At 37.5% G+C, this 27,311-nt stretch overlaps 1 long non-coding RNA gene across 1 annotated transcript in view; it reads right to left on the minus strand.

The window, feature by feature from the left end:
- Nucleotides 1-3,898: 3,898 nt before the first annotated feature.
- LOC121480763 overlaps nt 3,899-27,311 on the minus strand; it is a 41,337-nt gene continuing 17,924 nt past the window's right edge. The window contains exons 4-5 of the long non-coding RNA XR_005985099.1: nt 26,715-26,795; nt 3,899-4,253 (exon numbers count right to left, since the gene is read on the minus strand). This is a non-coding gene — a long non-coding RNA (uncharacterized LOC121480763). The remainder of the gene's footprint in view (nt 4,254-26,714; nt 26,796-27,311) is intronic.

Below are 27,311 nucleotides of genomic sequence, written 5' to 3' on the forward strand. Positions count from 1 at the left end.
CTTGCTGCTTAACAACAATCCTGTTGACACTGTGTAAAAAGCTTTCCAGGTCCTCCCAGGTAAATAACCCACTCCTACCAATCACCTGGCTGCCCAACCAAACCTTCAATGCACACAGAAATCATGAAGATGAGTCATTCTCCCTGTCAAATGTACCTTGATATGTTGAGGATTTTACTACTTCACGAGATCTTTTCATGTATTAATCTCAGCAAAGACGACTACCAGAAGGCATCAGCTTTAAGTGAAACTCTGACTAGGATGAAATGTTTCCATATTTGCAAAAATTGTAAATATCTAAAGTTTCGGAATTGTTTCAGTTGGTGTTTGCTTGAGTAGGTTTAGCGCATGACATTTTGGACAGGTGAAAAGATCTTGGTTTTGCTTATTTCATTTGCTTGCCGAGGTGAAGTCTCTCACCAAGTTCAGTGACATTCAGTGATGTGGAACATGGAACAAGGAGCTAAAGTTGTGATAAAAATCATTGATTCATTATAAACAAGTGAGAGAAGTGGTAGGTTTCCTTAGAAAGAAAAAGAATGACTAACAGTTAAAGGAAGCAGAACTTTTGATGTAGGAGAGACAGTTGTGGAGGGGAGGGCAGATACACAGCGCTGTGCCCTTGCTGGTTGCTGGCTCCACTGCAAAGGGAACTTGATCGCTCTCCATACAACTTGGCAGGGAGCCTGAGGCTGGAGCAGAGAACCAGCAAAGGAAGCAGGGGGTGGGGTGCGGAATTTGTTGGATTGGCTAATCAGGCCCTTCCCTAACAGCCAAGAAGGAAACGGATTACCTGTGGCTGTGACTAAGAAACCTATGGCCAGCAGGACCAGTTGCCTGCATAGTATGCTGCCAAGAAGTACAAGAATAGTTCCAGCTTTCACTCTGGTTTTACTCAAGTTTGGAAACAGGTGGGACTATCTGGAGGGGGAAAAAAAAAAAAAGCCAGGTGACAGTTTTAACTTTAAACAGTAAATATAGATAGAAAATATTTCCCAAAGTCCAAAGTGATTACATTGCTGGAAACAACCTGAAATGCCAGAGGTCAGATTGTAGGTAGGGAGACCACCTAGGACCGATTCTGGTACAAGGTGAACGGAGCCAGAATTGGGATTGTATAATGAAGTTTTTGAGAACATAAATTATATGTTAGATATAATTTAATCCCCCCCCCTTACTCTCGTATGTGTCAGGGGGTTCACAGAGCTTCTGAGTCACAGTATGACTTACCTATGTTCCTATGGGCAGAGGCAAACCTAATCAGCTCCAGAGTCCCTGAGGACTAGTTCAGGGACTCTGGAAATAGAGAAATGAATGTAAGAGGTACTACAATGTAAAGCCAATTGTAGATTAACAACATCCGAGGAAGTTACAAATTAGTGAGAAGTCATCCTATTGTAACCAGGTATTAGCAGATTTAGAATAAATTTTGGTGCCTTTTTAGGGTTCTTTTTAACTCTCCTGGGTTAGAATCCTTATTATGAAAAAGCACATTCTATTCATTCTTTCTGTCACCATGCTTATGGTGAGAAGCATGACAGACAAAAAAAAAAATAGTACAGGGGTTTTACCATTACAAATATCAAGAAAATGATCTATATGGTTCCTCTTATTTAATAGAAAGCTCTTAGAAATGTCATTTAACAATTTGTCCATAACTTGATTGATTTTAAAATGATGACTTCTAATTATTTCTAGCTATAAATTGAGAACAAATTTTAAGCTAGGCAGATTATTAGATTCTAATGTCCCCATGAACTTTAAAGAACTGAAGGTCTAAAAACCTGCAGTAAAAAAGAAAGGACACCTTGACTTTATTGTTAATATTTTTTTAAAACTCAAATAAAACCTTTTCCAAGGATTTTTAATATCACAATCTACAAAAGCAAGTAAGAACTTCTAGGAAGTTTTCCACAGCTTATTAAGGAATTTCATTTATTGGGATTTATTATACAATCAGGAAAACTGGAACTTGCTGAAGTATCCAAAAGGTGTCTGTTCTGTACGATCAAAATTCACTTTACGTCATTATCACAGATGTTATTTTCTTGAAATTTGTAGTAGTAAAACCCTTTTATCGTAACTACTATTTTCGGTGCTTCAGATACAACAAGAGCGATTAAGATGTACTTTTAAAAAAAAATGTGAATCCTAATTCAAGAAACTAAAGAATCATAAAATTAGTTCTAGATCATGTTAACACATGGTTATAATTTGGCGCCCTTTTTAACTACAGTTTCTTCATGTTGTTGTTATCTACATTTGATTTATCTTGGCCTTAGATTAAAACACAATCTCCACTTGGCCAGCCAATGTGGTGATATATAGCCATAGTAGAATTACCTGGGGCCCAAAAATTAAGCACTCTATTAAATGACTACGAAGAGAATGTATGAAAGACATGAACCCAGTTCTTTTCATTCTCATTATTTTCTTTTTACAAGAGAAATTAATTTTATATGACTATCTAGGTATTTGAATAATCAAACTAGTTGAAAATAAGCCAGTGTAGTGCATGAAAGCATTTTGACATGAAATGTCTAAGGCATTTTAAAATCCTCTGAAGAGGAATCTGATAAATAGCAAGTGTTACATCAATGTAATTTGACTGTTAATTACCAAAGGATAAAACCTAATCCAAACACTAACTTCTTAAGAGATGGAATGTACAGAAATATCAATGGAAACTTTATAAGCTATAAACTCAACACTGCAAGAGCAGTTTCAGGGAAAAGCACAGCATATATATCACTTATGTTTCAGAAATATTGTGGGTAGCATATTCTGTAGGGTTTGAAATGGAAAGTAGAGAAAGAAGAAGGTGTATTGGGGTGTTAAGGGCCATGACTGTGGCTATTTAAGGACCAGGCCTTTTTTCTTAAGCATGAAAAAGGCAACAGCAATGACCAAGCAAGTGTTGAATTTGTTCTGCCAGGATTTAGGGATAAACTGATAAAGTTCCAAGCAGAGTGACTCTGCATATCGCTCCCATCACTGAGAAACTGTTAGGACAAAGTTTCTCAATTATGTTTCCAGCTGAATTATCAGAAAGTGCTAATCAGAGCACTAACTTACCCTTCGGAGAACTTCCATATTACTCATGGTATTTAGACAATTCTAATTCCAAACAATGCAGAGAAGCCAGGAAAGAATCAGAGTTCACATTTAGTTGCTGGCCCTTGGAACTTACTGGAGCCAACCTACAAATGCCAACACCTTTGTTCTCCTTTCTGTTAATCCGTACTAGTCATTTGATCATGGCTAGGTTGAATCTTTTTAGGTTAACACAAATATTTAGGATTTTTGTTTAACTTGGTTCTTGAAATGATCAATTTCCAGCTTATATTTTTTTTCACTGTGGTCCTATATATTACAGGCTTCTCATGTGCCCATACCAGCTGCAGCTTCTGCACTCCTCTGCTGTTATGTACCTCGATGGTAAACGGTCTAATTGCATAGATTTCCATTGTACCAATAGATTCAAAGAAAAAGGGCAAAGCTGCCAAGAGTTGAAAGTATAAACCTTGTCAAAAATCTCCATAATCTGCAGGTATTAGAAACCTTAACAATTTGGGATCCCTGGGTGGCGCAGCGGTTTGGCGCCTGCCTTTGGCCCAGGGTGCGATCCTGGAGACCCGGGATCGAATCCCACATCGGGCTCCCGGCGCATGGAGCCTGCTTCTCCCTCTGCCTGTGTCTCTGCCTCTCTCTCTCTCTCTGTGTGACTATCATAAATAAAAAAAAAAAAAAAAAAAAGAAACCTTAACAATTTACTCAGATAATACAGTGTATATTAAGTATTATTCCATTAGTACTATGCATAGCATCTTTATTTAATCACAAGAATGAAGAAATATTACACATTCACAACGCAATGTAAATTCAGGATTTGGATGCAGTGCCGTAATTATCTAATCAGAAACACAGACCCATGAAGAAAATTGTTGAAAAAGGGGAGAGAGGACAGAAAACTTCCATTTGATCTCTAATAAAGTTTCATATAATCTTTCACATTCTGTGAAAAAACAGTAACATCATTAAATGCACAGGTCTTATTAAAAATCAAAACTTCTATTTTATACTCATTTACAAAAGTCAAGAGAGCTCAGATGAAAGAATACTAGTCTGAGTTGAGTATCCACTTATTCTTTCATTTAATTAACCAGTACTCACTAAAGAGGAAGGCACTTGAAGGGTAAAAGCATTTCCTTTCTCTTGCTTGGACTTCAACCTATAAATCGAAGACTAGACATCTAAAAAAAAAAAAAAAAAAAGCTTTTTTTAGTTACCCACATACCCAGACAAACATATAAACATACTGATGCCATTGTGTATGTGTGTGAATGCATCCTGCATCCTGTTGTCTGTGATGTTGTTGATGGGGAGGTGATACAAAAGGTAGGCAGAGTGAAATTTTCACCTATGTAAATTGAAAGTGTTTGGCCAGTTTCTCTGAAATATGGCCAAGTCTTGATGTGTTCATTAGTTCATTCATTTATTGGTTCACTTGATTTCATTCAATCTTTATTTAAAGTATACTGAGAACCTACTATGTTTTAATTATTGTCTTCAGCACAGCTAGTCTCCTTTGAAATACTAACAAGCCAGAAAGTTAGTTCCTATAATTCTATAGAGGAAATAAGCATACTTGAGTTTGTTTCACTAATATCAAAATAGTAGCCTGTTTAAAAAAAAAATACTGGAGACCGAAGAATGGATAATGAAGAAGTGGTATATATACACAATGAAATATTACTCAGCCATCAAAAAGAATGAAATTTTGCCATTTGCAATGATGTGGATGGAGCCAGAGTGTATTATGCCAAGCAAAATAAGTCAGAGAAAGAGAAATACCATATGATTTCACTCATGTGGAATTTAAGGAATAAAATAGATGAGCATATGGAAGGGGGAGAAAAGAAAGGGAAATAAACCATAAGAGACTCTTTTTTTTATTTAAATTTTTAATAAATTTATTTTTTATTGGTATTCAATTTGCCAACATATAGAATAACACCCAGTGCTCATCCCATCCAGTGCCCCCCTCAGTGCCCACCACCCAGTCACCCCCCACCTCCCACCCACCTCCCCTTCCACCACCCCTAGTTCGTTTCCCAGAGTTAGGAGTCTCTCATATTCTGTCTCCCTTTCTGATATTTCCACTCATTTTTCTCCTTTCCCCTTTATTCCCTTTCACTATTTTTTATATTCCCCAAATGAATGAGACCATATAATGTTTGTCCTTCTCCGATTGACTTACTTCACTCAGCATAATACCCTCCAGTTACATCCATATCGAAGCAAATGGTGGGTATTTGTCGTTTCTAATGGCTGAGGAATATTCCACTGTATACATAGACCACATCTTCTTTATCCATTCGTCTTTCAATGGACACTGAGGCTCCTTCCACAGTTTGGCTATTGTGGACATTGCCGCTATAAACATCGGTGTACTGTGTGGAGGTTCCTCAAGGAGTTAAAAATAGATCTGCCCTACGACCCAGCAATTGCACTGCTGGGGATTTACCCCAAAGATACAGATGCAATGAAATGCCGGGACACCTGCACCATAAGAGACTCTCAAAGATAGAGAACAAACTGAGGGTTGATGGAGGAAAGTGGGTGGGGGATGGACTAGATGGGTGATGGGCATTAAGGAGGGCACTTGTGCTGAGCACTGGGTGTTGTATGTGAATGATGAATCACTGAATTCACCTCCTGAAACCAAGATAGCACTATATGTTAACTAACTAAAATTTAAATAAAAATTTGAAGAAAAAAATAATTCTAGAAAAAAATAGTATCTAAACCAGATATCCCATGGGGGGTGTCTATTAGCATTAAGTTAGTGATTAAATTGTAGCATAGGAGCAAGCTTCTAGGCAGTTCAAAAAGTAAACTGTGGAAGAGAACACAATGAATAGGTATACTGTATTTACTTTGAAACTCTACCTGAAAGAAAGCATGTCTCCTTGCATATCTTTTCTTTGTCTCCATGAAATAAGACCCCGTCTTTAATGTAGTTCTGTATCTCTCTTCTTATCCAGAGTCTAAAGTACACATCTTGGCAGTTGACAAATACTTTAAAAGGAATTTTTTTATGAATTTTCTCTAGGAAAGCCACTTCCCTTTAAGAAACTAGAATTATGTTTCATGTGTAGGTACATAACAGATTCTATAGAATATCTTTTCTCCAGAGATGACTTGATACTTCCTTTGTGAGAAGTGAACTGCAGAATGTGATCTCTGCTTTCCCATCCCTGAGTTTTGCTCAGGGAAATAGGACCTTCTCTGACCTTCCATGGGCACCCTTCCTACTTCTCTTCCAGCTTTTTACTGCCAGAATATCCCAGGTATAGTTGAGGTGTGCTTTTTCTGTTCAAATGGAATGCATTTGAACCTTATCCCACAAATGGCAAGAACCTCACTTTCCTCACAGTTTTTCCAGAAATTCTGGCAAGAGAAAGAAAGAAGAGGGTAAGGATGGTGTGTGCTTTTCTTGGTCAATTCTGGCTCTGAACTGCTTATTAAAAATTTGTTATAAGGTGTATCTGTACTGTCCCATATAACCCCTGACTCAAAATATAGAACTTTCTCCTTGATTTCTCCCCTAAAATAGCATTCTCACTTGTCATGTATGTAGAACTTGTTATTAAAGGTTTGAAGATAACTAGGAGATTGATATAGTTAGCCCTATCGTATCTCTTTTTCTAAACTTTCCCCAAATTACTATTGCCCTCATGTGATTATGTAGAGCAGCTATACTCTCCACTCTTGTATCACTAAAACCACATCAGTACGCCAGCCTGTGCAATGGGCTGTCTACTGTTGCTCTTTCCTTTGAGTGGTACCACAGAAATTCATTAAAGTTCTAGACTTGGCTTTATTCTACATTCCCTTCCCAACCCCAGTGGACTCTTCAGGAAAGGGAACGGTATTGATTAATTTCTAGTTTTGTCATTCCCCATTGAGCCAAAGTAGTTATAGTTTGGGCTTTAAATAACCATCTGTGGGTTTTTTTCTCCATTTTATAGATGGTCCTCAGTTTTAGAAATTTCGTTTTTTTTCTGCCAGAGGATCACAGACAAAACCCTTTTCATATAGATTGGCTTGTGGACCAGTTATGGGTTGCCCATAATTATAATCTCAAGATCCGAACTCTTACTGGTCATGCCAAGATACTCTAATTAGGAAAGGGAAGGAAACTTAGAATTTCTTATGGATCTGCTCTGTGCCAGCATGCTAGAGTCACAAAAGCTGAGCAAAATAGGTACTGGTGTTTCCAGTATTATATAAGGAGGCAGAGATGAGAGAAATAAGTTCTAGAAAATCACATGGGTATTGGAGGCAAGACCATGGACTAGACCCAGACTTTCTGGCCAGCAAAGATATGTGCCCTCCTATAATGTCCCAGTACTAGGAGAAAAAAGATGTTAAACTGTAGTTTCCCAAGTATTTGACCCTTCTGCTCTGGGGAACTTGGTTCCCAGTCTTTCTCAGCTTCTCAGATTCTCCCGGCCTATGATAAGGTCTCATGGTAAATTGCCCAGGGGCAAATATCCTGTGTCTTAAAAAGCCCCTCCCTGCCCAACCTGGGACAAATTCAGGCATAGATTTCAGGAGTCTGTCAATTAGTACTGTGTTAAGAAAGATCCTAAAGTCAATTGGAAAATTGAATATTTGAAATAAACTGAAAAATAGTATTTTGGATTGATTTGGAGGAGGCGAAAGTGTAATTTATTTTGAGAGTAGGGGCATGGTCTGGTGGTAAATGTGTACACACATGCATCTTTAAGTCAATGACAGACAAATCCACTCATCCTGCCGTGCTTCCAGAAAACCACTTAAGCAAGAATGGAGAAATGTAGCATTGTAGCTGTCCAGCTGTTTGTGTATAAGTGTTTTCTGGTAAAATATACATAACCTAAAATTCACCCTTTCAGCCATTTTTGAATGTACAATTCAGTGACATTACATACATCGACGTTGTTGTATAACCAACACCACTAGCTATCTAGAATTTTTTCATCCCCCAGACTGAAATATCATACTGATTAAAAAAATAACTTTTCATCCCCCCACCTGTCAGTTCCTAATCACCCCTTTTCCACTTTCTGGCTCATAAGTGAAATCCTACAAAATTTGTCCCTTTGTGTTAGGCTTGTTTTACTTTGCAACTTTGCATAACATCCTCAAGGTTTGTGCCACTGTTAAGCTCCTCTTTGCTGCCACTGGAAAATTGCAGCAACTTTAGGGTGAAATGCTCACTATTTGGTCCTGTCCAGGGATACCGGAGATGGGGAAACTTGATAAATATGCAGATTAACCAAGCAAGAATAATGTATTTTTTTTCATAAACATTGGCACTTGAGCAGATCAGCAAAATCCAAAAGGACAAAGAATTTTGCGGGTGCATTCTGCAATATATGTACATGACAGTATTTTGACACTAGGAACAAATATTACATTCAAATTTTATTGATGAGTTAACAAAGACTTATCAATCCCCTATCACATCAGAGCTATCAAAGGAATGAGCTAAAACTCCCATCATCAATAAGGATAATGTGTAAATTTGTGTTCTTCTACCTATTGCCAGCCATCCGTAGGTACCTCACTCTGAGGTGATATATGCAGAAAGATAACTGAAGGTTAAAAATAAAGGTTTTACTGGTGCTTTCAGTGGATATTATTCCTAGAGAAGAAAGTCATTTTTATTAAAGAGGAAGCATTGTGGCTTAATAGAATGGAGAGCATATTAAGAACAATGTATTTCTGCCAAAACAATGCTTAGAACCCAGCGAACCAAACAAGCCAGGCTGTTGTAGAAAGTTAAAAATATTTTGTCAATTCTAAGACACATGCCTCTTTCTTGAGAACTTTTAGATCTCTAAAATCAAAGGGTATCTTATAATCTATGGATGAAATTGGGTAAATAGAATAAAATAAATTATTTTTGTTTCTTTCCTGGGGTTGTTTGCCTTCCTTTTTAAGGGAAGGTTTGTTTGATATTTTTTGTTTGGCTTCTTGGGGCTCTGTTTTTAAGAACTTGTTTATGAGTCTTCTACTTGCTAGTGTTTAATGTTTGTATGAGCCTAGAATTTAAATGGTGCAAAACTCTGACCTTTATTTTTATTCTTTATTCTGACCATCACTGGGGAGTGCATGCACTGAAGCAGAAATAAGATCTGAAAATGGTAATGTGTACCTGTGCCTTCTCTGTGGAAGACTCTGGAACTTATGTGCCTGTGTTTGAACCTTTCCTTTTACACCTATCTAGCTGTGCCATCTGGGACAGATTCTCTGAGATTTACTTTCCTCAAGTGGTGAATAATGGTATCTACATCTAGTGTTATGAGGGTTAAGTGAATTTAATATAAGTAAAACATTTAGAATAATGTCTGGCACATACTAACCACACTCAACTGTTAGCTCTTATCATTGTGTTTTACTTCTTTACTATCTTGTGCCTTCTTTCTCTCTAGGGCCATGTGTTTAACTATATCTCTTATTTGGGACAACTTTCAAAATAATATGTTCAGCATGGGCCTTTCCTCCGAAACCCAGATGTCTATATCCAACTGTTTACTTCCTTCAATATCTAAAGGTATCTCAAAATGAACAGATCTATAAAAGAATTCTTTCTCAACATTTTTTTTACCATTAGTCAAACTGACCCTCTTCTAATTTTCCCAATCTCCATAAATGGTCCAGGATCATCCTTTAAACCACTGTCTTGGTCTATCACACTCCATATTCAAGCTGTTGGTAAAACCTATCAGTTCTACCATCAAAGTATATTCAAAATATGACCATTTCTCATGAACTCCACTGTATTTACTCTGGTTTAAACTATCAGCTCTTTCTCGAAAAACTGGAGTAGCTTCCTATTGATTTCTCAGCTTCCTTCCTCCTTACTTCCTATATTCTTTGTCCAGAATGGTCCCTTAAAATTGTGATCCATTATCCTGTTTCCTCTTTGCTGAAGACCATCCAATCATTTTCCATCTTCTCCAACTTATGCTTAAGCCCTAGCACCGCCTGTTGGCCGGTACTACTTGATTGGCCCCACATTACCCCTTGCATCTCTTCTTTTGTCTTTTCACTCTGCTCCAGCCACTTTGATTTCTTCAAGTGGCTCCTCTACATCCTACTCTTGCTAGACTCTTTTCTGACAAATATCAGGATAGCTGGCCACTCTATTCCCTTCAGGTCTCTTATCAAATAGGCCTGTCTCCCCTGACCCCAATGTGGAAACAGCATTCATTTCTCTCCTCCTGGTACATGCTGTTGCTTAGTTCACTTTCCTTTTCTCCCTTGCACTTATCAACACCCGATATATTATCTATTTGTCTTTCTCTTTAAGATCTAGGACTTTTTGTACAGGCTGTATCCCCAGGGCCTAGAACAGTATTTGGCACATGATAGGGGCTCAGTAAACAATTGAATAAATGAATAAAATAATGTATCACTTTCTAAGGATGACAGTTTGTTGGGACCCCCATTTGAATGGCTGGATTTCCCACTGCAGATGGATTTGCATTTATTTTATGGGTCTGGAAGATTTTAAGATTGGGTTAAAATGGATATACTTTCTCTCTCTCTTTCTCTCTCTCTCTCTCTCTCTCTCTCTCTCTCTCCCCCAGCTTCCTCTGGAGATTTGGACACTGTTTCTCTTACTCATTCAGAGCCAATCAATGTCACCCTTTAGTCTGCCAAAGTGGTTGCTGAGTGATGAGGCATTTCATCCCTCTGGGAGCTTAAGATACTGCCTATGCAGCATGTACTGTTGCTGCTGGCTATGAGTGAAAATCTGAGATTGATCAAGCCAGAATCCCCTACGAGGGAGTGTAGGCAAGGAACATTCTGACTCTGGGTCAGCTCATAGGGCCTTTCAAGTCTTCCCTTCAATACTCACATGGATTTTTTAGTGCTCATGAAAGTGAGGCACCCCAGAGGGTTTGCTTCAAATACACTGAAGGATTCCCACAGAGCTTCAACCACAACCCTGCAGAGAGAGAACTAGGTCTCTCTGGTGACGAAGCTCACCATACACCTTTACAACTTAATTTCTAATAAAATATTATTTGAACCAAGAGAAAAATCTCTTGTGAGTTTTACTGTGAGAGCTTGAGCAGTAAAGAACTCAGCTTTTTCTCATTAATGTGACTTTGTGCTTTAGAGCCAATATAATGATTGCCTAACAATGTTGGTGGTTTTAGTCTGCTCGGGCGACTATTGCATGTACCATAGGTTGGGTGGCTTAAACAAGAGAAATGTATTTCTCACTATCTAGAGCCTAGGTAGTCCAAGATCAAAGTGCCCACAGATTTAGTTCCTAGAGAGAGCCTACTACTTGCATGTAGATAGTCACGCTCTAGCTGTGTGTTCAGAGGGCCCTTCCTCACTGCATGCCCATGGAGAGAGAGAGAGAGATATCTGTCTTCTTATAAAAACACTAATCTCATCATGAGGTCCCACACTCATGACCAAATCTAAACCTAATTACTTGCCAAAGGCCCTACCTACCTCCAAATCCATCACATGGGGGATTAGGGCTTCAATATATGAATGAGGGGGAGGTGGTTACTAACATTTAGCTCATAACTATGCTTAAGAGATTTGAAGCCAGTAATCTGGATAATTACTAGCCAACAGCATTTAGGCAAGTTACTTAATTTTTCTAAGTCTCAGTTTTCTAAATCTGTAAAATGGATAATCAACTACCTTACTTATAGCAAATTGTCTCTATAGAGCAAGTGTACATTTTTATCTTTTAAATACCTCCCTTTATCTTATATAATCACTGAAAATATTCAGGAAAGTATTCTGCCATAATTTTTATCTCTAATTTATAATGTATTAAAATGTAAAACAGGGCAGCCCAGGTGGCTCAGCAGTTTAGTGCTGCCTTCAGCCCAGGGCCTGATCCTGGAGACCCAGGATGGAATCCCACGTCAAACCCCCTGCATGGAGCCTGCTTCTCCCTCTGCCTGTGTCTCTGCATTTCTCTTTTGCTCTGTCTCTCATGAATAAATAAATAAAATATTCAAAAAATTTTTTTTAATTAAAAAAAAATGTAAAACATACTATCTCCCAAATGGAAAAGGGCTTTATAGGTCTCTAAGCACTTATTTTAAAGTACCAATTTTCAGATTACATAGGAAATTTAGCAAGTATTATTTTATAAAAGGAAATATTAGAGTATAAAAATTCTACTTTACCCTTAAATATTGTAGTTTATTTTTATCAACCTAATATGAAAATAGAAAGTGAACATATTCTGACAAATATATATTTGTAAGTGAAGAGCCAGGTTCTAGGCATACTGATGTTTAAGAAATGTTATTTTTACCTCATCCCAATATCTACATAAACTTTAAGATAAAATGAAGTCCATGACAAAAATGTTAACTCTTTAACTTTTTATTTTTTTCACTTTAACTTTTTAAATATTAGTTTCTACTTTTAATATTATCACCTCATTCATTTGCCTGACTTCTACAATTTCTAGTGCAGACAATAAGAGCTATGATTACCTATATTCTGTTATCCACAGTGGTAATGTTATCACAGTAGTAATTAAATTATTAATCACTGTACTATCACTCTTTTGCTAAAATAAATGTTCATTATTTGCCAAGATTCAGTCATTTATTAATTGAGGCAATATTAATAATTGCCTCCTGTGTACCAGGTACTGCTCTAGGTAGTGGGTATATATAGAAATAAATAAGACAGATAAAGTCTCTCCCCTCAAACAAATTAAATTCTAGTGTGGAATGAAAGATAATAAGCATACAAACAACCAAAACAATTTCAGATTTTCAAGATGCAGCGGTTTAGCGCCGCCTGCAGCCTGGGTGTAGATCCTGGAGACCTAGGATCGAGTCCCACGTCGGGCTCCCTGAATGGAGCCTGCTTGTGTCTCTGCCTCTCTCTCTGTGTGTGTCTCTCATGAATAAATAAATAAAATCTTTAAAAAAAAGAATAATAAACAAGGGTAGTATATATTCCTTTAGATAGCTGGTCAGGTGTTAAGAATGATTACTAGCGTCCCCTGCCCAGCTACCCAAAATTTGAACTGAAGTAACCAGCTATGTAAAAAGCAAGGAAAAGCAAGATGTTGATGGGGAGGAACAAACCTAAGGTACCTGATGGTAGATAAGGAGTTTAGCATATACAAAGGCCAATGAGTAGACCTGCAGAGTTGGGAGTATAATAGATAATCTGGGAGGAAATTGTGAGTGAGTATGCAGGGACCAGATCATATGTATTACATACATATTATGTAATCCAAAGGAGAATATTTAGATTTTGTTAAAATTCAATCAGAAGTCAAGGGTTTTAAGAAGGAGAGGAGTGACACACCTTTACTACATATTAAAATGATAAATTTGGTAATAGTGTGCTTAATCTGCTGCAGAGGAGAACAAAAGTGAAAGCTAGGAGCCCACATTGGTGACTATTTCCATAATCTAGGCTAGAGGTAATGGTAGTTTCACCATAGTGATATAGCAGAGATAAAGGGAGAGAGCCTAGGCTCCTAGATTTCCAACTTGAGCAAATGAGAAATTGGTGGAGGTGGGAAAGTAAGCACAGGTTTTGACAAGATGAGAAGTTATCAGAGTTCTGTTTTTAATATGCTTGTTTATAATATACAGGTAGAAATGTAAAATATATTGTTGAATACGGGTCAAGGATAAAGACCTATTTAAGAGCTATTGGCATTGAGGTAGAATGTAAATTTACTGGGCTAGGACAAAGTATAGCTAGAAAAGTGGGTATGGAGTACTCCAACATTTAGAGGTCTCATTCATAAGAGGGAACTAGCAAAGAATGGAGGAGCACTCATAAGTAGGGGGAGAAACAAGAAGAATGTCTTTAAATAAGAATGATTACTAGCAATTCCTGTGCCAAATACTGCTTTAATTGCCTTAACCTAATTTAATCCTCAATTTCAAGAGATAGGTGCTGTTATTACCTATTTATAGGCAGGGAAACCAAGGCACAGTAAATTATCATTTTACCCAAGTTCATACTGCTCATAAGTCATAGATTTAGGACTCAAAGCTATCTAATTCCAAAGACCATATTCTTAACTAGGACCTGATATTGACTCTCTGACTTACAAATGAAAAGTAGCTTTCTACCCTCTTTAAAAATATGTATATGTCAGATGTCACTGGGAGACAAGATGACAGGAAAGTATACTTTGAATTTGTAAAGTGGAGTTAAGTTGTTTCAGTGGAGATAGCTTGTTCAGTGGAACATTGGTAATAGAAGATGAATAGATGGGGCTTAACCAGAAAGCAGGAAGTAGGAAGCAGAAACCACAGTGTTAGATGTTTCTTATGCAAAGTTCTATTGCAAAGCAGAAAGGCTTCAGCTAGAAAGGAATTTGGGACACAGGAGAGGTGTACTGGCTAGGTGGTCTGGGATGCAGACCACAAGGTGAAGATAGAAGTGCTAGAGGTTTATCCGGATAAGGTCTCTAAAGAATAATGGGGAGGGAACAGGTAGGTGGGGAAGCCTCTAGATACTGATACAGTTCCCATTCCTGTGGAAGAAGAGGAAAAGAAAAGCAGGATTAGGTGGGAAGAGACTGTGGTGCAGCTCTGAGGAAGCCTCAGCTAGCCTAGTAGTGAAGCTCAGTCAGAAAGTTGACCACAGAGTCCTTCATGAGACAGAATGACAAGGATTTAGGAGCCTTGTCATGCTTAGTCATTGGGTAGGGTTATCTGGGAAGAGCCTTGCCTTGGCAAAGTGTTGTAGTGGATCCCAAAAGGTGCTGTGGCTGGAGGCTGTCAGCTAACTGAGCTGTTTATAGCTGATCAGTAAGACTTTTTTTTTTTTTTTTTTTTTTTTTTTTTAGTAAGACCTTTTTTAAAGACAGACCTTTGTGGCAAACCTCCATGGCCATCACATTAGAGTTATCTGTTTTGTATATAGGCTTGTAATATTTGTATGCTGATGGGAATCAAAGTAGAACAGATAACTCAACAACTTACAATTTATAAGGTAAAATGCGATGAACTTTGTCTTGTTGATGCCTCTAACGCTAACATTTGTACAAAAGCAAAGTTTATCCCAGCATTTAAATGGTACCACTAAAGTATTTTTAATTACTTTTATCCTAGGTGATACCTCATTGAATATCAAATCTGGGCATTCAACTCCTACAACTCAATAGCAAAAAAAAAAGGGGACAGGAGGTTAAAGGACCTGAATGTAGTCCTCCAAAAAAGATATAAATGGCCAACAAGTGTGTAAAATATGTTCAGTATCACTAATTAGGGAATGCAAATCAAAGCCACAATGAGATATTACCTCATACTTGTTAGAATGGCTATTATCAAAAATAAAAGTGTTGACAAAGATGTGGAGAAATTGGAACCCTTGTATACTATTGGTAGGAATGTAAAAATGGTGCAGCTACTGTGGAAAACAGTATGGAGTTTCTTCGAAAAATTAAAACTCAGTTCTCCAAAATAGTGAAAATAAAAATCTCCAAAAGATATTTGTACTCCTGTATGCATTTCAGCATTATTCATGATAGTCAATCTGCAAAAATAACCTAAATGACCATCAACAGATGAGTTGACAAAAGGTAGTTTATACATTGGAATATTATTCAGCCTTAAAGAAGGAAACCCTGCCACATGGGACAACACAGGTGAACTTGAGGACATTAATCTAAATGAAATAATCCAGTCACAGAAGGTTAAATACTTTATGATTCCATTTATATGAGAAATCCTTAATAGTCAAACTTATAGAAACAGAGTAGAACAGTGGCTGCCAGGGGCAGGAAAGAAGAAGAAAAAAGGAATTGCTTTTCAGTGGGTATAAAGTGTCTATTACATAAAACAAATATCTGGAGATCTGTACAGTATAGGATCTATAGTCAACAAAACTATAGGATACTTAAAAATTTAAGAGGGCAGAGTTCATATTAAGTGTTGTTTCTACAGGTTAAAAGTATTTTTAAAAATTCTGGATACTCTTGAACAAGCAGATTGAAGGTATATAAATCAGCTTTCCTCACCTGAGTCCATGTGGCATAACACACAGGCTATGAGAAACAAAATTCTGAGGTAGAACATACCCACAAACTTAACTATCCCATCTCAAACATCTAGCCAAATCACCTAATCAAATATTAACTTGGTGTTTCTTGTATTTTAAATTTATCTAAGGAGTGCAAAAACAATTGGTAAATAAGTAAATGTCATCAAAAGCTTTTTTTCTTTCTGTGTCTGTGAGATGATGATATAAAGGTGCAACTGAAAAGTTTCAATGACCAGACACCAAGGCAAATTGTGTAAGAGGTCACTCAACTTAATTGTTATTAAAAAAATATAAAAAACCCATTTTGATACTAAAATGATAAAGCACTCAAATAAAAGTCAAACAAATTGAGACTAATTCTGTGCAAAGCACTAATCTTGTTGCCTGCCTAACTGGATACAAAGTCAATTGCATAGGCTGCAAAAAAAAAAAAAAAAAAGTTAGGGATTTGTACTATGTGTTTTTTATTGGGCTGAAAAACGAAGTGCCTTGAATTGATGTTATGAGACACACATATCAAAATTGAAAGACCTTCAGATTACCAAAAAACAGACAAGATTTTTCTATATTAGATCAAAGTATATATACACATATATACATTTTTAAGTCCATGTAGTGCTTGTGAAATAATATTATCTATTCTCTCTCAGAGATAATGGGCTTCCCATTAGAAGTAATTCTTGAAGTATCAATTGCTTGTGGATTCTTGGCGAAAATTAGTAATCTGAGGCAGCTTATGCCTTTATAAGCAATAATATACCAGCTATACAAAAATATTCACAGCCACTCTTTGTTCCCTGGGAATTTAGATGGTTAATCCCATATGATTAATAGTACTTGTTATGTATGGCAGAGAATGATTCCAAAACAAGAGAAATCACCAAGGAATAATAAGAGGGAGTTAAAAAGGAAGGGAACCTTGCTTTTCTGATGACAAGAGAGCTGTTGGCAATCTTGGCCAGTGGTTGCCAGTACCATGTCCTCTTTAAACCAAATACATGATAATTTTAAGAGCCTGACTACGGAAGATTTTATTCAACTGTGTGTTGTTTTGTATTTTTGTTGTTGTTTGTTTTTTAACACAATAATGATCACAATACAGATGACAGACTCCTTACTCTCGGTGTTGCTATAGCTTGTTCAGCTACTACCAGGCTATCTGTATGGGAATTACTAGAAGTAGTTTTAGGGGAGGAAACGGGGCCAAAAAACTCTTAGGTGTCATGGTTGCAGGCACAGAATTGCTACCTCTGTGCAATTGACATTGCACACACTCGGATCAGCAATATGCTCCTTTAACTACTTTATATTTGTGAGGAGATTTCCTTCCAGAAAATACAGGGGGCTGGGCATTATGTCAAGCTCTCAGCAACACCATGAGTGCTTCATTTACATGAAGACCCAAGGAGTGAGATAAAATAGGTCTCAGACTGGTAAATTAGAAACAATAACTCTGCAGGGCAAAACTGATTCCGTGCATTCAGGCAACAGGTTAAATTAATACCACAAACTCTTTTTGTGAAAGGTAAACTTCTCCTGGCTGAAGAGAACAGCAATAATTATTCAGAATTCCTGAAGTAGGCCAACCATTTGTCCAGAGGGCAAAGAAATCCTGCTTGACTGGCTTCCACTCGAAACCAGTGTCAAGTTCCTGACCTTATGAACTCCTCAGAACAATATTAGGTGGAAAAGGAGGAGCTGTTCTCTTTAGCTTCTCTCTCTCTCTTAATTAGAGCAAGCCATGTAGTTATGTTTGTATTGGCACTCATAGATTATTTCTCAGAGGGAATCATTATATTCGATAATAGACTTTCATTCTTTATAAGTTGGATGATATTTTTCTTACTTTTATGTTTTTTAAAGTGAAAATGTTCATTAAGCAAATCCTTTCCTTAAAATGAGTGGTGATTGTACACAAATATGTATGTTATTGTGGATGTGCCCTAGAAGTTTACTTTTAAGAAGACACTATTGTATTAGTGATCTATTGCCTTTTCTCTCTAAGTGTTTTCTGAGTGGGACTGATGACAGTTCAGTTTCTCCAGAACTGGAGAAAAGTGAGGAATTAAACTTGATCATCTAAAGTGGTGGCTCTTAATGTGTGAGATGTCACAGATCTCTGTGAAAATAAAAACTAGGAAGATACACTGTGAAGAAAAAAAAATTACATGCTCATAAAAAATTATATAGAATCTTGGGAATTTCAGCACTCCCTTAACATGCATCGATTGACCCTCACCACAAAGGTTATGAATATAAGTGGATATAAGTGGATACCCCTGGATAATACAGGGGTAGAAGGTCTTACCTCTATTCGATCAAGTTTTGGAAGACTTTGGATACCCCACCATACCTCAACCTATGGCTGAAGTCTTTGGGTGTTCCTACTGAGCTTCATTGCTCTGAACCCTGCCATCAAGAAATAACAGCCAGGTCATCAGTAGTAATGACTACATTCTTCATATGTGCTGGTTAGAAAGCAAATGCTCTACCCTATCTTTCTTTAAGTGTTGAGTTCTTAAAACTTCAACCACAAACAATGCATTGCAAAACTCACTTGGAACACTCAGGAGTTCACTGATGAGAAGACACACATGATTTCAAAACTGTCTCTAGCTGGGTGGTTTTGCTGTTGCCTCTGAAATGATTTGTCGATTCCAGCTTTGGTCTTAGGGAAAACTTAGCCACATCTGATACTTTCTTCATAATAAGCAGCTTGGATAATACTCCTAGCCCTGAATTCAAAGATTAAAAGTATCTGGAAAATGAACTAACTTCTCCCTCCTTGAGACATTCCCTCCAGGGCAGGCCGAAGGTATACTGGGAAAAGCAGAAAAGGAAAGCTTATCATTTTTCTATCCATAGTATCCTGGGGTGTCAATTCAGCAGCTTCACAAGAACTACACCTGCTTTTAAAAAAGAGAGCAAGAAAGAGAAAAGAGCTTGAAAGTGTTGTACCATTAGCTATTCTGATTCTAGTCCATGCCAGGAAGCAAAGGTTCTTATTATACCATGTTCTATTTTTGATCTAATCCCTATCAACAGCCTGAAGTCTCAGCATGGTAATGCTGAGAAAATTCTTTGATGATAATTGGAAACTGCACTGCCTTGCCCCTTAAGTTATACATACTGACTGTCACTAGGAGTGTCATTTGGGCTATAAGGAGCCAAAGATAGGAAAAGTGGGCATCTGAAGTCAATGTGGAGGGTCCTGTAGCAAGTCAGAGCCTCTTGTGAGAGTTCCCCATTGGTGAGGTGGGTGATACCGAATGAAGAGCATGTGTTTCCCTACCCTGATATTTCAGAGCCTCGAGACAGCCTGGTGTATACATCCTTCAAATACCCAGGCAGCACTACCTTTATTTTCTGCACAGAAGATATGATGTGGGAAGAAAAGTCACACTACACAGCAGTTATTGAAAACAGTTAAATATAACACCGGGCGTGAAGACCTCGTACCTTCTTGTCGTGATAAAGGTTGTAACAAGAACAGGAAATGGAACAGCACAAATCCGTTTGCATGATAATCATCTCATGAATGTAAAGAGCATAGGAAATGGAACAAATGTAACCCATTCCATTACCACCTTCAAACGGTAACCTCCTTGTCCTAGTCACATGCCCTACTTATGTTCCTGAGTAAAGCACAAAGGAAATCAAAAGGCTGACTGACCCCGAGGGACCAAACAGCCCTCACTTGTTGGTGTATGCATGTATCATTCCTCCTCTGGACTCTGTTGCACTAGATGATTCCTTACAATTGATTCCCTAATTTTGACCTGAATAAGCAGCCAGATGTGGGAGAAACCAAGCGATTTAAAAACCAGAGCCATTTGGGAACAGGGCGCTCTCCTTACCACAGTTTCTCAGGGATGAGGAAACCCTGACCTTCCCCTACATAGGAGACTAGGAGCTCTGGATAAAGAAGGTGGCTGAATGCCTCTTCCTTGTTGGCCTCAGAGCTTCCTCAGCTTAGTAAGGAAAATGCCTCCCCATGTGTCCTCTCTGTCCTGCCTAAAGAGATTGCAGCTTGATTAGGGCTCATGTAAAAGGACAAAGGAAGGTCTCAAAAACACAAATAAGCCACAACTGGTTGAGGTCAATCAGGCCAGGGCAGAGTTGGTGCTGTTATCCTCCTTTCACCTAGCCAAGTTTTCCTGGAGGATCGGTTTCCTTTGGAAAGCTCTTTAAGTAACACTATGTAAAATTTATAATAAATCATTTTATCCCAAGATGACTGCTTCAGATCTGAAAGGGAGTAGTGAGAAATGATGGCTGAATTTATCAAGTACTAGAGGAGATGAAAGCCAGACTGCCTGGGGTACTGTGCCCATACCCTGCCTCAAACAAATGTCACTTACTCTGCTCAGCTGGCTAATAACTTCTTACAGGCATCCAAGGAACTGTACTACACATTTTCTTCCCCTGGGGTTTTGTTCAGGCAAGCAAGCCTGACTATGCATTTCAGGCATCCTCGATGCCTATCCCTTCCAGATGATAGCCCGATTACCACATGGCCCTGGTTGGTTAATAAGGAATGTGTCAGTGTTCCTTACCCTGGTTATCTGTCAACGGTTAAGTGATATTGAGAGATTCCAAGCTACTTCACGTCTTAAGAAAGCGATTGGTGGCCTCCTTATCAGATGCTGTGAAAAAGTTTTTCTGTGAGACACATCCGTTTCCGAAGTATCCCATCTTGATTCCCAAAACAGATGACAGTGGAATTATCTTTACAAAGTAAAGAATGAAGCCCTAAGTTTCAAATGGCCTAGAATTAAAGTAGGTTATAAGCAGTAAAAAATAATCATTTGGGGGCAATCGTATGTAAAAAATATATATATATCATATTGGAAAACTGGCTACATAGCCTCTCTACTGCATTCCTAGGGAGTTTTAACTGATTGTATAGGATTGTGGTCAATCAGAACAATGGGTCTGTTTTGCTTATTTTAAAACATTCTACAATAATCTTTTAAAAAGTGAAATGATTGGTATAATAAGAATGTAGGTCAAATTATTAAATCTGATCCACATCCTCTAAATTTCTATTTTACTGTTTTTATCCTTGTCTTTTTCTTTTGTTTTTTTTTTTTTTAAGATTTTTATTTATTTATTCATGAGAGACAGAGAGAGGAGGCAGAGACACAGGCAGAGGGAGAAGCAGGCTCATTCAGGGAGCCTGACGCGGGACTCGATCCTGGGTCTCCAGGATCAGGTCCTGGGCTGGAGGTGGCACTAGACAGCTGAGCCATCCTGGCTGCCCCTATCCTTGTCTTTTTCATTCCTAAATGACCAGCTTATATGTATAGCTTTGCAGCACAACTATTTCTTTGCAGTCTTTCACTATTCTACGGAAGATACTGTGGTTGTTTAGAAAGAAAACTAAAGTGAGAGCAGAATAAGGAGGCAAATCTCACTAGCTGGGTAGCCTGGGGATTATCCCTTGGCATTTCTAAGCCTCAGTTCTCTCATTTGTAAAGTCAAGAAATGGAGGGGATCCCTGGGTGGCTCAGCAGTTTAGCGCCTGCCTTTGATCCAGGATGTGATCCTAGGATCTAGTCCCAACATCAGGCTCCCTGCATGGAGCCTGCTTCTCTCACTGCCGGTGTCTCTGCCTCTCTCTCTCTCTGTCTCTCATGAATAAATAAAATATTTAAAAAAATGGGTCTACTCAATATCCAAGGTCGTTTTTAGCTCTGAAATCTAAGTAAGACACATTAGGCTTTTATGAAATCGAAGTCCATGACATGGACATCACCCATATTATTTGTTAATATTGTGTGGATTTTTGATGAACATCACATTGTCTTTTTTTCTATTTTTTTTTTTTAGGAAGACATTATCTTCTCTCATTAAAGCTCTGTGTCTCCAATTTCTTGCATATAGTTCTTTATCTTTACAGGCGAGAGGTACTTAGTTGCCATCAGTGTGTATTTGTTTGCTCAGTGTCTATTTTTAAAGAATAAATACATAAGAATAGGAAAGAAAATTTTGGAATTATATGGAAAGTTTGCAAAGCATAAAATGGACCTATGATGGAGACAAGGAGGAGAGTGGTTTTGTTTTGTTTTTGTTGTTTTTTTGTTTGTTTGTTTGTTTTTGTAGTTAGGACACTGCATGTAAAATCTGCAAAGTAAGGGAATTACATTTTTAGGAACTATGATTGGCTGAATGAATGAAAAAGTTTGTATTCGTGAACCTCTGAATTACATTTGGCGAGAGGGAGACTTTGCTAAATCATCGGGACCCATTTTATATCAAAGAATAATAAACTGGGGCACCCAGGTGGCTCAGTGGTTGAGCATCTGCCTTGGGCTCAGGTCGTGATCCTGGAGTCCCAGGATGGAGTCCCACATCGGGGTTCCCCACAGGGAGCCTGCTTCTCCCTCTGCGTGTGTCTCTGCCTCTCTCTGTGTGTCTCTCATGAATAAATAAATTAAAAAAATAATAAACCATTCTCTGGCTTCATAATTAAAGAATATTAGAAATAATTTTGCAATTCCGAAGCATGAACTGCAACCACCTTTCCTACTATAGACTAATGCCATCTATACATAATCTTGAAATACTCCTAATTAGAGCTATCCAACTGCCAGGCTGCCACTATTCTCTGCCATCTGCTCTGTTCCAGCACTCTCTTGGGTAACCCAAGTCTGTTTCAAAGGCTTTCACGCTGAGGAACCAGAGATAAGAATTGTCTTAAGCTTGCACAGACTAAATACTGGCCACAGCAAGGTGCCATTTCCCACCCCAGAAGCGATATCAACTGAAAAGGGAACTTTCTTTGATCTTATCCAAGGATTTCATGCCATTAAAATTACTCCATTTTTGCAGTCTATTTCCCAATTCTACAGTCATCTTGGTTGGTTTATTTGAACACTTGAGGTTGCCTTATTTCAAATTACTTCTCACCTAGACAAATTAACCAGGAATTCAAAGCACTTCTCTTGTGGTGTGCAACGGATATAGAGACTGCCTTGTGTGCAAAGACAAACTGGTAACAAGATGTCATCTCTATTAGTGGCTTGTGACTAACATGCCTCTCTATGAATTGAGTTGATATCTTCTAATAAGACTTTAGACTTATAATTTTATCCTAAGTTGGTCTCTGGTGCCAAGATGCCTTTGACTATACTAATAAGCTGGTGATCAAGCAGATCTGACTTTATTACCAAAGATTAAGAAGGCTATGAAGAAAGTAAACCAAATATTACAAGCTATAATGCTACCACGTAGTACAGAAATAGCAACAAAAAGGATAACCTCCCCCCGCCAAAACCATAAAAAGCAATTCTCCCAAGGATTGTATTTCAGTGCCCCACTTGCCAAAGATAATCAGAACCCAGATGAGAAATGCCCCTACTACAACATAGGATAACAAAATATAGTACACACGATAATGCGGAGTATCATATTCTCTACATTTGGTAACCCATACCAGTCTGTTCAAAAGATAGGAGACCAAATTAATGCAAGTTGTGGTGATGATCAGAGAGTTGTAGACCAATAGAAGAAGGTCAGTGTTTGCCATCTTGACTATGGATCTATGTACCTGGTCATAGGTCAACATAGGTAATATTTATGACCCACATACAACATGTCTAAGTGTTTATTGCTTATAGCCATGCATTTGAGCTGTGGGGAGAAGCCTAAAGCATATGTATTATGGGGAAGTCTGTATGTTTGAGATAACCTGATAAAAGTCAAATTAAATACGTGTGATTATATTCACATGTTTGTAGCCTATCTCAGCTCCATTTAGGTAGGGTAAAAAGGTGCATTGGTTTAATTGCAACCAAGTGAGCAATGTTATCTCTGAAAATGGCCCAGAGGCTCCATTTGCCTTTACTAAGATGAGAAAAGCTTAGTGGTTTTTGAGCTGACTATTGAAGGAAGTTTAGAAATGCATATAGTTGAGGATGTGGCTAAAGGAGAAACAGGGAGAAATAGAGCAGTTGCTAGGTATGGCAATAGGAATGTTGATAGATGATCTGAAAATCCAATTCAGGTACTTGAAGGATTTTCAGAGAATTACAGGATTCCAGCAATGGAAACCAGTTAGTAGCATTTAGATGAACATATCTACAGAGAAGAGGATCTTGAATATGAATGGTGAAAAAAAAAAAAAAACAGTAGGTAAGCCCCAAATCGGTATAAAATAACAAAATATAGTACATACAATAATTCTGATGTTATGAGGGAATGGAATTTACTGAAACCTGACATCTCTGAATATTCTGGGACCAGGAAAGACTGCTGCTAGGGGTCAAAGGCTGGCTCTGTCTACAGTTAACTAAATGAAGCATTCTTCCCTTCTTTTTCTTCTTCTCCCCTACACATTTGGGAACAGATTTTATTCTGATTTTTGAAAAGTAAAGTATGACAAACAAAATAATGATATGGAATATATCCTATTTTTTTCTGATTCAAGAGGAACTTCAATTTCTTGCAATGCCTCTTATTATTAAAAACTATAACAGATGAGGAGGGAGACTACAGAATAATGATTAGGCATCTTCAGTGTTGGGTACCAGGCAAGGGGCTTTACATATATCTTCCTATATATTTAGTTGTTATTGTTCCTATATAGATATTCTAGTTCATTCCTTTCTGTTTTGAATAAATACTGCATATTATATATATAATATTCATCCACTTATTGAAGGAATGATTTAGGACAAAACCCAGTGTGAAATGGCAGGGACATGAGGATGGAGGTCTTAAGAAAAATTATGAAATCTAGGGATTTTTTTTTGTACAAGTTCATCATTAAGCTCTATAAGTAGATATCTGACTAGCAATGTTATTGAATAACAACAAAAAAAGAAAGGACTTAACAAAAGAAGAGCCTCATACTGTTGTAACTAGAAAGTTCTAGTTACAACATACACGGTTGGATTTTAGAAGAAATAAAGTTCTAGTAAACATACACGGTTGGATTTTAGAAGAAATATTAGAACAGAAAAGCTCGTATTTTGAATCATTTGCTACAGTTCTAAGACATTACTGCAATTTTTATCTAATACTATTTCCATGGGGGTGATAAGCAAATATTGTGGACGATTAGGAATCTTGAGCAATTTTAGCATAGATGTAAGATAATCTTAAGACTCATATTTCTGTACGTAACTGGAAAAACTAGGTCTTTATCTTAAGATATCTTGAATGGAAGATTCACTAGTTATAAAGGAATTTCGAGTCCACAAACACATATTAAGTGTGTAGGTCACTATGCACATTCCCAAAGGTGCATCAAATTGAAAACTCGAAAATGCATTTTCTTTAAGATGCTTTGCATTAAGATTAAAGATTGTTACCCCAGAAGAGAAATGCCAGTGTACTAATTACCCTTTTTTCTAGCCCTTTACGTGGGATCTGTTTATGCAGCATCTAGAATTAGATAAGACAGTAATTCCAAGTTGTGCTAAGTGAGTAAGAAATGTTTGCTATTTTTCAAATTAAATTTGAGCTACATTTGCCAAACACTGTCAGGTATTGTAGCTGAAAAAAAAAAAGAAAAAAAGAATATATCAATTTCTGCCCAATATTACATTCTGTCTTCAGTGATAGAGCAAACTGAATTAGAATTTCTAAGATTGCTAAGTGAAATTATTTTAAAAAAGGATAAGAAAAAACCTAGTCTCTATGTATGTGGTGTTCTGGTATTTTACTATTTGTAGAGCAGGGTTTTGTATCATTTTGCTTTTAAAGCTTTTATTTATTTATTTGACAGAGAATGAGGAAGAGAGAGCACAAGCAGGCAGAGAGGCAGACAGAGGGAGATGGGAGAAGCAGGTACCCCCGCTGAGCTGAGAGCCCAACTGTGGGGCTGGACCCAGGGTCCTGGGATCACAACCAGCGCTGAAGGCAGATGCCTAACCGCCTGAGGCACCCAGGCGCCCCTGTAGAGCAGGTTTTATACACTGCCTGTCATTTAAATAACAGAATCCATAAGACGGTAATAAGTGTGTAAGCTGGAAGTTCCCTGAAAGGAGGGCTGCAGAGAAATAGGTGTTTACAGAAATATTCTATATTATGTATTACAATCAGTGGGGAAAAAAAACATATGGAAACTTTGTAGTTATTTCTGGAAACATCAAATGATATACTGTTGAGAATTTCAGGGCATATTTCTGCAACCAATATAATGCAGACAAAAATAAAACCCGAAGTTGAGAATACGCAAGACTACAAATGGTATCTGAAACAGGAAAATGGCTCTCCAGAAAATTTCTGAAAAATCTGATCAAGCATTATTAATGCTTAGCAGTTGGATGAAAAGTCCTTTAAGTTTTTCTTTACTATAAAGCATCTTATTACCTTTTCAATGATATTTCCCATAGTGCCTTCAAGTTTAATTGAGCTTAAATATACCATATGTAAGCATATAATTCATGATTTGGAAATGCAGGGAAGCAGAAGTTCACAAATTGTGGAGAGAATAGAATATCAGTTGGCATTTAGATGAAATGTTTTCCCTCGGTGTACTTTCAAATCCATTACCTTGTTTTATTTTAACAACATTCCTAGGATATGGGTAATTTGGCCTTTAGAATTATTCACATTTTACTGTGGGAAATGAGCTTGCTACCTGCCCAAGGAGAGTAATACAGAATTTGTATTCAGACTACAACTCTTATCACCTTCACGTTCTTTCCGGTAAGGCTTCCTGCCTTTTGAGAAGTGGAAGCAGGGTGGACTTCAACCAAAATTTGGCAATGACCCTGAAAAGAAGAAATTATTTTAAAAAGAGAGACAAGTGATTTGACAAGTGAAGATCATGCAGTTTCATAATCTTTTGGGTTGGTTTGATCAGCATTTGTAATCTTACCCCCCTCACTGATGCTTTAGAGAAATAACATTTTCTCTTACAGTATTTTTAATACATATTATATGCTTTCAAAAGTATTCTTTTTTTTAAAGTATTCTTTATCACATATGTCAAAAAGAAGCTTTAAAATATTTGAGTTGTGATGGATTATGATACAATCCTGACCCTTACCTCTGTTCTTTTTCCCTAAAATTACCATTTTTATCACTTTCAACCTGGAGGCGTATAACATGTGATAAAATGAGGTGGCTATATTTATAATATCTCCTATGTCCTTCTTAGAAATATTGCCAGTGTATGCCATGACTTTTGTGTGGCTGTGTCATGTGAATTTATACTACTCTTTCTTAAAAAGCAATGACCATAATGCCAGTTAAGACAGATACTATTGTAAAAGAGTTATTTTTCT

This window comes from Vulpes lagopus, chromosome 22, assembly GCF_018345385.1.
Source record: "Vulpes lagopus strain Blue_001 chromosome 22, ASM1834538v1, whole genome shotgun sequence".
In the NCBI taxonomy this organism is placed as follows: domain Eukaryota; kingdom Metazoa; phylum Chordata; class Mammalia; order Carnivora; family Canidae; genus Vulpes; species Vulpes lagopus.